Source organism: Cavia porcellus, unplaced genomic scaffold (genome assembly GCF_034190915.1).
Source record: "Cavia porcellus strain 051 isolate PalLab524CR breed Dunkin Hartley unplaced genomic scaffold, mCavPor4.1 scaffold_58, whole genome shotgun sequence".
In the NCBI taxonomy this organism is placed as follows: domain Eukaryota; kingdom Metazoa; phylum Chordata; class Mammalia; order Rodentia; family Caviidae; genus Cavia; species Cavia porcellus.
Genome location: NW_026947541.1, coordinates 1,963,553 through 1,974,968, shown reverse-complemented (window position 1 = coordinate 1,974,968; position 11,416 = coordinate 1,963,553).

Genomic DNA, 11,416 nt, shown 5'->3' with positions numbered 1-11,416 from the left:
TACAATGCGCACCACCCCGTGATGTTTTTCTCACTCCTACTAGTGAATCTAATGTAACACACACCCATACAATGCGCACCACCCCGTGATGTTTTTCTCACTCCTACTAGTGAATCTAATGTAACACACACCCATACAATGCGCACCACCCCGTGATGTTTTTCTCACTCATACTAGTGAATCTAATGTAACACACACCCATACAATGCGCACCACCCCCTGATGTTTTTCTCACTCCTACTAGTGAATGTAATGTAACACACACCCATACCATGCGCACCACCCCGTGATGATTTTCTCACTCCTACTAGTGAATCTAATGTAACAAACACCCCTACCATGCGCACCACCCCGTGATGTTTTTCTCACTCCTACTAGTGAATGTAATGTAACACACACCCATACAATGCGCACCACCCCGTGATGTTTTTCTCACTCCTACTAGTGAATCTAATGTAACACACACATACAATGCGCACCACCCCGTGATGTTTTTCTCACTCCTACTAGTGAATGTAATGTAACACACACCCATACAATGCACACCACCCCGTGATGTTTTTCTCAGTCCTACTACTGAATGTAATGTAACACACACCCATACAATGCGCACCACCCCGTGATGTTTTTCTCACTCCTACTAGTGAATGTAATGTAACACACACCCATACAATGCGCACCACCCCGTGATGTTTTTCTCACTCCTACTAGTGAATGTAATGTAACACACACCCATACAATGCGCACCACCCCGTGATGTTTTTCTCACTCCTACTAGTGAATGTAATGTAACACACACCCATACAATGCGCACCATCCCGTGATGTTTTTCTCACTCCTACTAGTGAATGTAATGTAACACACACCCATACAATGCGCACCACCCCGTGATGTTTTTCTCACTCCTACTAGTGAATCTAATGTAACACACACCCATACAATGCGCACCACCCCGTGATGTTTTTCTCACTCCTACTAGTGAATGTAATGTAACACACACCCATACAATGCGCACCACCCCGTGATGTTTTTCTCACTCCTACTAGTGAATGTAATGTAACACACACCCATACAATGCGCACCACCCCGTGATGATTTTCTCACTCCTACTAGTGAATGTAATGTAACACACACCCATACAATGCGCACCACCCCGTGATGTTTTTCTCACTCCTACTAGTGAATGTAATGTAACACACACCCATACAATGCGCCCCACCCCGTGATGTTTTTCTCACTCCTACTAGTGAATGTAATGTAACACACACCCATACAATGCGCACCACCCCGTGATGTTTTTCTCACTACTAGTGAATGTAATGTAACACACACCCATACAATGTGGACCACCCCGTGATGTTTTTCTCACTCCTACTAGTGAATCTAATGTAACACACACCCATACAATGCGCACCACCCCGTGATGTTTTTCTCACTCCTACTAGTGAATCTAATGTAACACACACCCATACAATGCGCACCACCCCGTGATGTTTTTCTCACTCCTACTAGTGAATCTAATGTAACACACACCCATACAATGCGCACCACCCCGTGATGTTTTTCTCACTCTTACTAGTCAATGTAATGTAACACACACCCATACAATGCGCACCACCCCGTGATGTTTTTCTCACTGCTACTAGTGAATGTAATGTAACACACACCCATACAATGCGCACCACCACGTGATGTTTTTCTCACTCCTACTAGTGAATGTAATGTAACACACACCCATACAATGCGCACCACCCCGTGATGTTTTTCTCACTCCTACTAGTGAATCTAATGTAACACACACCCATACAATGCGCACCACCCCGTGATGTTTTTCTCACTGCTACTAGTGAATGTAATGTAACACACCCATACAATGCGCATCACCCCGTGATGTTTTTCTCACTCCTACTAGTGAATGTAATGTAACACACACCCATACAATGCGCACCACCCCGTGATGTTTTTCTCACTCCTACTAGTGAATGTAATGTAACACACCCCCATACAATGCGCACCACCCCGTGATGTTTTTCTCACTCCTACTAGTGAATCTAATGTAACACACCCATACAATGCGCACCACCCCGTGATGTTTTTCTCACTCCTACTAGTGAATGTAATGTAACACACACCCATACAATGCGCACCACCGCGTGATGATTTTCTCACTCCTACTAGTGAATGTAATGTAACACACACCCATACAATGAGCACCACCCCGTGATGTTTTTCTCACTCCTACTAGTGAATGTAATGTAACACACACCCATACAATGAGCACCACCCCGTGATGATTTTCTCACTCCTACTAGTAAATCTAATGTAACAAACACCGATACAATGCGCACCACCCCGTGATGTTTTTCTCACTCCTACTAGTGAATGTAATGTAACAAACACCCATACAATGCACACCACCCCGTGATGTTTTTCTCACTGCTACTAGTGAATCTAATGTAACACACACCCATACAATGCGCACCACCCCGTGATGTTTTTCTCACTCCTACTAGTGAATGTAATGTAACACACACCCATACCATGCGCACCACCCCGTGATGATTTTCTCACTCCTACTTGTGAATCTAATGTAACAAACACCCATACAATGCGCACCACCCCGTGATGTTTTTCTCACTCCTACTAGTGAATCTAATGTAACACACCCATACAATGCGCACCACCCCGTGATGTTTTTCTCACTCCTACTAGTGAATCTAATGTAACACACACCCATACAATGCGCACCACCCCGTGATGTTTTTCTCACTCCTACTAGTGAATCTAATGTAACACACACCCATACAATGCGCACCACCCCGTGATGTTTTTCTCACTCCTACTAGTGAATCTAATGTAACACACACCCATACAATGCGCACCACCCCCTGATGTTTTTCTCACTCCTACTAGTGAATGTAATGTAACACACACCCATACCATGCGCACCACCCCGTGATGATTTTCTCACTCCTACTAGTGAATCTAATGTAACAAACACCCCTACCATGCGCACCACCCCGTGATGTTTTTCTCACTCCTACTAGTGAATGTAATGTAACACACACCCATACAATGCGCACCACCCCGTGATGTTTTTCTCACTCCTACTAGTGAATCTAATGTAACACACACATACAATGCGCACCACCCCGTGATGTTTTTCTTACTCCTACTAGTGAATGTAATGTAACACACACCCATACAATGCACACCACCCCGTGATGTTTTTCTCAGTCCTACTACTGAATGTAATGTAACACACACCCATACAATGCGCACCACCCCGTGATGTTTTTCTCACTCCTACTAGTGAATGTAATGTAACACACACCCATACAATGCGCACCACCCCGTGATGTTTTTCTCACTCCTACTAGTGAATGTAATGTAACACACACCCATACAATGCGCACCACCCCGTGATGTTTTTCTCACTCCTACTAGTGAATGTAATGTAACACACACCCATACAATGCGCACCATCCCGTGATGTTTTTCTCACTCCTACTAGTGAATGTAATGTAACACACACCCATACAATGCGCACCACCCCGTGATGTTTTTCTCACTCCTACTAGTGAATCTAATGTAACACACACCCATACAATGCGCACCACCCCGTGATGTTTTTCTCACTCCTACTAGTGAATGTAATGTAACACACACCCATACAATGCGCACCACCCCGTGATGTTTTTCTCACTCCTACTAGTGAATGTAATGTAACACACACCCATACAATGCGCACCACCCCGTGATGATTTTCTCACTCCTACTAGTGAATGTAATGTAACACACACCCATACAATGCGCACCACCCCGTGATGTTTTTCTCACTCCTACTAGTGAATGTAATGTAACACACACCCATACAATGCGCCCCACCCCGTGATGTTTTTCTCACTCCTACTAGTGAATGTAATGTAACACACACCCATACAATGCGCACCACCCCGTGATGTTTTTCTCACTACTAGTGAATGTAATGTAACACACACCCATACAATGTGGACCACCCCGTGATGTTTTTCTCACTCCTACTAGTGAATCTAATGTAACACACACCCATACAATGCGCACCACCCCGTGATGTTTTTCTCACTCCTACTAGTGAATCTAATGTAACACACACCCATACAATGCGCACCACCCCGTGATGTTTTTCTCACTCCTACTAGTGAATCTAATGTAACACACACCCATACAATGCGCACCACCCCGTGATGTTTTTCTCACTCTTACTAGTCAATGTAATGTAACACACACCCATACAATGCGCACCACCCCGTGATGTTTTTCTCACTGCTACTAGTGAATGTAATGTAACACACACCCATACAATGCGCACCACCACGTGATGTTTTTCTCACTCCTACTAGTGAATGTAATGTAACACACACCCATACAATGCGCACCACCCCGTGATGTTTTTCTCACTCCTACTAGTGAATCTAATGTAACACACACCCATACAATGCGCACCACCCCGTGATGTTTTTCTCACTGCTACTAGTGAATGTAATGTAACACACCCATACAATGCGCATCACCCCGTGATGTTTTTCTCACTCCTACTAGTGAATGTAATGTAACACACACCCATACAATGCGCACCACCCCGTGATGTTTTTCTCACTCCTACTAGTGAATGTAATGTAACACACCCCCATACAATGCGCACCACCCCGTGATGTTTTTCTCACTCCTACTAGTGAATCTAATGTAACACACCCATACAATGCGCACCACCCCGTGATGTTTTTCTCACTCCTACTAGTGAATGTAATGTAACACACACCCATACAATGCGCACCACCGCGTGATGATTTTCTCACTCCTACTAGTGAATGTAATGTAACACACACCCATACAATGAGCACCACCCCGTGATGTTTTTCTCACTCCTACTAGTGAATGTAATGTAACACACACCCATACAATGAGCACCACCCCGTGATGATTTTCTCACTCCTACTAGTAAATCTAATGTAACAAACACCGATACAATGCGCACCACCCCGTGATGTTTTTCTCACTCCTACTAGTGAATGTAATGTAACAAACACCCATACAATGCACACCACCCCGTGATGTTTTTCTCACTGCTACTAGTGAATCTAATGTAACACACACCCATACAATGCGCACCACCCCGTGATGTTTTTCTCACTCCTACTAGTGAATCTAATGTAACACACACCCATACAATGCGCACCACCCCCTGATGTTTTTCTCACTCCTACTAGTGAATGTAATGTAACACACACCCATACCATGCGCACCACCCCGTGATGATTTTCTCACTCCTACTTGTGAATCTAATGTAACAAACACCCATACAATGCGCACCACCCCGTGATGTTTTTCTCACTCTTGCTAGTGAATGTAATGTAACAAACACCCATACAATGCGCACCACCCCGTGATGTTTTTCTCACTCCTACTAGTGAATCTAATGTAACACACACCCATACAATGCGCACCACCCCGTGATGTTTTTCTCACTCCTACTAGTGAATCTAATGTAACACACACCCATACAATGCGCACCACCCCCTGATGTTTTTCTCACTCCTACTAGTGAATGTAATGTAACACACACCCATACAATGCGCACCACCCCGTGAGGTTTTTCTCACTACTAGTGAATGTAATGTAACACACACCCATACAATGTGGACCACCCCGTGATGTTTTTCTCACTCCTACTAGTGAATCTAATGTAACACACACCCATACAATGCGCACCACCCCGTGATGTTTTTCTCACTCCTACTAGTGAATGTAATGTAACACACACCCATACAATGCGCACCACCCCGTGATGTTTTTCTCACTCCTACTAGTGAATGTAATGTAACACACACCCATACAATGCGCACCACCCCGTGATGTTTTTCTCACTCCTACTAGTGAATGTAATGTAACACACACCCATACAATGCGCACCACCCCGTGATGTTTTTCTCACTCCTACTAGTGAATGTAATGTAACACACACCCATACAATGCGCACCACCCCGTGATGTTTTTCTCACTCCTACTAGTGAATCTAATGTAACACACACCCATACAATGCGCACCACCCCGTGATGTTTTTCTCACTCCTACTAGTGAATGTAATGTAACACACACCCATACAATGCGCACCACCCCGTGATGTTTTTCTCACTCCTACTAGTGAATGTAATGTAACACACACCCATACAATGCGCACCACCCCGTGATGATTTTCTCACTCCTACTAGTGAATGTAATGTAACACATACCCATACAATGCGCACCACCCCGTGATGTTTTTCTCACTCCTACTAGTGAATGTAATGTAACACACACCCATACAATGCGCACCACCCCGTGATGTTTTTCTCACTCCTACTAGTGAATGTAATGTAACACACACCCATACAATGCGCACCACCCCGTGATGTTTTTCTCACTACTAGTGAATGTAATGTAACACACACCCATACAATGTGGACCACCCCGTGATGTTTTTCTCACTCCTACTAGTGAATCTAATGTAACACACACCCATACAATGCGCACCACCCCGTGATGTTTTTCTCACTCCTACTAGTGAATCTAATGTAACACACACCCATACAATGCGCACCACCCCGTGATGTTTTTCTCACTCCTACTAGTGAATCTAATGTAACACACACCCATACAATGCGCACCACCCCGTGATGTTTTTCTCACTCTTACTAGTCAATGTAATGTAACACACACCCATACAATGCGCACCACCCCGTGATGTTTTTCTCACTGCTACTAGTGAATGTAATGTAACACACACCCATACAATGCGCACCACCACGTGATGTTTTTCTCACTCCTACTAGTGAATGTAATGTAACACACACCCATACAATGCGCACCACCCCGTGATGTTTTTCTCACTCCTACTAGTGAATCTAATGTAACACACACCCATACAATGCGCACCACCCCGTGATGTTTTTCTCACTGCTACTAGTGAATGTAATGTAACACACCCATACAATGCGCATCACCCCGTGATGTTTTTCTCACTCCTACTAGTGAATGTAATGTAACACACACCCATACAATGCGCACCACCCCGTGATGTTTTTCTCACTCCTACTAGTGAATGTAATGTAACACACCCCCATACAATGCGCACCACCCCGTGATGTTTTTCTCACTCCTACTAGTGAATCTAATGTAACACACCCATACAATGCGCACCACCCCGTGATGTTTTTCTCACTCCTACTAGTGAATGTAATGTAACACACACCCATACAATGCGCACCACCGCGTGATGATTTTCTCACTCCTACTAGTGAATGTAATGTAACACACACCCATACAATGAGCACCACCCCGTGATGTTTTTCTCACTCCTACTAGTGAATGTAATGTAACACACACCCATACAATGAGCACCACCCCGTGATGATTTTCTCACTCCTACTAGTAAATCTAATGTAACAAACACCGATACAATGCGCACCACCCCGTGATGTTTTTCTCACTCCTACTAGTGAATGTAATGTAACAAACACCCATACAATGCACACCACCCCGTGATGTTTTTCTCACTGCTACTAGTGAATCTAATGTAACACACACCCATACAATGCGCACCACCCCGTGATGTTTTTCTCACTCCTACTAGTGAATCTAATGTAACACACACCCATACAATGCGCACCACCCCGTGATGATTTTCTCGCTCCTACTAGTGAATATAATGTAACAAACACCCATACCATGCGCACCACCCCGTGATGATTTTCTCACTCCTACTTGTGAATCTAATGTAACAAACACCCATACAATGCGCACCACCCCGTGATGTTTTTCTCACTCTTACTAGTGAATGTAATGTAACAAACACCCATACAATGCGCACCACCCCGTGATGTTTTTCTCACTCCTACTAGTGAATCTAATGTAACACACACCCATACAATGCGCACCACCCCGTGATGTTTTTCTCACTCCTACTAGTGAATCTAATGTAACACACACCCATACAATGCGCACCACCCCCTGATGTTTTTCTCACTCCTACTAGTGAATGTAATGTAACACACACCCATACCATGCGCACCACCCCGTGATGATTTTCTCACTCCTACTAGAGAATCTAATGTAACAAACACCCCTACCATGCGCACCACCCCGTGATGTTTTTCTCACTCCTACTAGTGAATGTAATGTAACACACACCCATACAATGCGCACCACCCCGTGATGTTTTTCTCACTCCTACTAGTGAATCTAATGTAACACACACATACAATGCGCACCACCCCGTGATGTTTTTCTCACTCCTACTAGTGAATGTAATGTAACACACACCCATACAATGCGCACCACCCCGTGATGTTTTTCTCAGTCCTACTACTGAATGTAATGTAACACACACCCATACAATGCGCACCACCCCGTGATGTTTTTCTCACTGCTACTAGTGAATGTAATGTAACACACAACCATACAATGCGCACCACCCCGTGATGTTTTTCTCACTCCTACTAGTGAATGTAATGTAACACACACCCATACAATGCGCACCACCCCGTGATGTTTTTCTCACTCCTACTAGTGAATCTAATGTAACACACACCCATACCATGCGCAACACCCCGTGATGTTTTTCTCACTGCTACTAGTGAATGTAATGTATCACACCCATACAATGCGCACCACCCCGTGATGTTTTTCTCACTCCTACTAGTGAATGTAATGTAACACAAACCCATACAATGCGCACCACCCCGTGATGTTTTTCTCACTCCTACTAGTGAATATAATGTAACACACACCCATACAATGCGCACCACCCCGTGATGTTTTTCTCACTCCTACTAGTGAATGTAATGTAACACACACCCATACAATGCGCACCACCCCGTGATGTTTTTCTCACTCCTACTAGTGAATGTAATGTAACACACACCCATACAATGCGCACCACCCCGTGATGTTTTTCTCACTCCTACTAGTGAATGTAATGTAACACACACCCATACAATGCGCACCACCCCGTGATGTTTTTCTCACTCCTACTAGTGAATCTAATGTAACACACACCCATACAATGCGCACCACCCCGTGATGTTTTTCTCACTCCTACTAGTGAATCTAATGTAACACACACCCATACAATGCGCACCACCCCCTGATGTTTTTCTCACTCCTACTAGTGAATCTAATGTAACACACACATACAATGCGCACCACCCCGTGATGTTTTTCTCACTCCTACTAGTGAATGTAATGTAACACACACCCATACAATGCACACCACCCCGTGATGTTTTTCTCAGTCCTACTACTGAATGTAATGTAACACACACCCATACAATGCGCACCACCCCGTGATGTTTTTCTCACTCCTACTAGTGAATGTAATGTAACACACACCCATACAATGCGCACCACCCCGTGATGTTTTTCTCACTCCTACTAGTGAATGTAATGTAACACACACCCATACAATGCGCACCACCCCGTGATGTTTTTCTCACTCCTACTAGTGAATGTAATGTAACACACACCCATACAATGCGCACCACCCCGTGATGTTTTTCTCACTCCTACTAGTGAATGTAATGTAACACACACCCATACAATGCGCACCACCCCGTGATGTTTTTCTCACTCCTACTAGTGAATCTAATGTAACACACACCCATACAATGCGCACCACCCCGTGATGTTTTTCTCACTCCTACTAGTGAATGTAATGTAACACACACCCATACAATGCGCACCACCCCGTGATGTTTTTCTCACTCCTACTAGTGAATGTAATGTAACACACACCCATACAATGCGCACCACCCCGTGATGATTTTCTCACTCCTACTAGTGAATGTAATGTAACACACACCCATACAATGCGCACCACCCCGTGATGTTTTTCTCACTCCTACTAGTGAATGTAATGTAACACACACCCATACAATGCGCACCACCCCGTGATGTTTTTCTCACTCCTACTAGTGAATGTAATGTAACACACACCCATACAATGCGCACCACCCCGTGATGTTTTTCTCACTACTAGTGAATGTAATGTAACACACACCCATACAATGTGGACCACCCCGTGATGTTTTTCTCACTCCTACTAGTGAATCTAATGTAACACACACCCATACAATGCGCACCACCCCGTGATGTTTTTCTCACTCCTACTAGTGAATCTAATGTAACACACACCCATACAATGCGCACCACCCCGTGATGTTTTTCTCACTCCTACTAGTGAATCTAATGTAACACACACCCATACAATGCGCACCACCCCGTGATGTTTTTCTCACTCTTACTAGTCAATGTAATGTAACACACACCCATACAATGCGCACCACCCCGTGATGTTTTTCTCACTGCTACTAGTGAATGTAATGTAACACACACCCATACAATGCGCACCACCACGTGATGTTTTTCTCACTCCTACTAGTGAATGTAATGTAACACACACCCATACAATGCGCACCACCCCGTGATGTTTTTCTCACTCCTACTAGTAAATCTAATGTAACACACACCCATACAATGCGCACCACCCCGTGATGTTTTTCTCACTGCTACTAGTGAATGTAATGTAACACACCCATACAATGCGCATCACCCCGTGATGTTTTTCTCACTCCTACTAGTGAATGTAATGTAACACACACCCATACAATGCGCACCACCCCGTGATGTTTTTCTCACTCCTACTAGTGAATGTAATGTAACACACCCCCATACAATGCGCACCACCCCGTGATGTTTTTCTCACTCCTACTAGTGAATCTAATGTAACACACCCATACAATGCGCACCACCCCGTGATGTTTTTCTCACTCCTACTAGTGAATGTAATGTAACACACACCCATACAATGCGCACCACCGCGTGATGATTTTCTCACTCCCACTAGTGAATGTAATGTAACACACACCCATACAATGAGCACCACCCCGTGATGTTTTTCTCACTCCTACTAGTGAATGTAATGTAACACACACCCATACAATGAGCACCACCCCGTGATGATTTTCTCACTCCTACTAGTAAATCTAATGTAACAAACACCGATACAATGCGCACCACCCCGTGATGTTTTTCTCACTCCTACTAGTGAATGTAATGTAACACACACCCATACAATGCGCACCACCCCGTGATGTTTTTCTCACTCCTACTAGTGAATCTAATGTAACACACACCCATACAATGCGCACCACCCCGTGATGTTTTTCTCACTGCTACTAGTGAATGTAATGTAACACACCCATACAATGCGCATCACCCCGTGATGTTTTTCTCACTCCTACTAGTGAATGTAATGTAACACACACCCATACAATGCGCACCACCCCGTGATGTTTTTCTCACTCCTACTAGTGAATGTAATGTAACACACCCCCATACA